At 41.5% G+C, this 752-nt stretch overlaps 1 protein-coding gene across 1 annotated transcript in view; it reads left to right on the top strand.

Moving 5' to 3' along the window:
- The window catches only part of LOC113981229, a 12,999-nt gene that overhangs the window by 1,963 nt on the left and 10,284 nt on the right, over positions 1-752 (top strand). The gene's annotated exons all lie outside the window — the stretch shown is intronic.

The following is a 752-nucleotide window of genomic DNA, read 5'->3' as shown; positions in this document are numbered from 1 at the left end:
CCATGGATTGACAGGGATTTTTCCATATAGTGACAGGGATTTTTCCACAGGGAATTTTTCCCTGTAGTGCCAGAGATTTTTCCATGGATTGACAGGGATTTTTCCATATAGTGACAGGGATTTTTCCATAGGGAGTTTTTCCCTGTAGTGCCAGAGATTTTTCCCATGGGTTGACAGGGATTTTTCCCTATAATGCCAGGAATTTTTTCCATAGGGAATTTTTCCCTGTAGTGCCAGAGGTTTTTCCATGGAGTGCCAGGGATTTTTTTCCAGGGATTTTTCCCTGTAGTGCCCGAGATTTTTCCCATGGATTAACAGGGATTTTTCCCTATAATGCCAGAGATTTTTTTCCAGGGATTTTTCCCTGTAGTGCAAACGTTTTTCCCATGGATTAACAGGGATTTTTCCATATAGTGACAGGGATTTTTCCATAGGGAATTTTTCCCTGTAGTGCCAGAGATTTTTCCCATGGATTGACAGGGATTTTTCCATAGGGAATTTTTCCCTGTAGTGCCAGGGATTTTTCCCACATAGTCCCAGGGATTTTCCCATGGAGTGACACTGATTTTTCCCTGTAGTTCCAGAGGTTTTTCTATGGAGTGACAGGGATTTTTTTCCAGGGATTTTTCCCTGTAGTGCAAACGTTTTTCCCATGGATTAACAGGGATTTTTCCAGGGATTTTTCCCTGTAGTGCCAGAGATTTTTCCCATGGATTAACAGGGATTTTTCCCTATAATGCCAGAGATTTTTT

The sequence above is a fragment of the Neopelma chrysocephalum genome, unplaced genomic scaffold (assembly GCF_003984885.1).
Source record: "Neopelma chrysocephalum unplaced genomic scaffold, ASM398488v2 Primary Assembly neopelma1_96289, whole genome shotgun sequence".
NCBI lineage: Eukaryota > Metazoa > Chordata > Aves > Passeriformes > Pipridae > Neopelma > Neopelma chrysocephalum.
The sequence above is the reverse complement of the archived record's forward strand: the minus strand, read 5'-3'. Positions and strand labels throughout refer to the sequence as shown.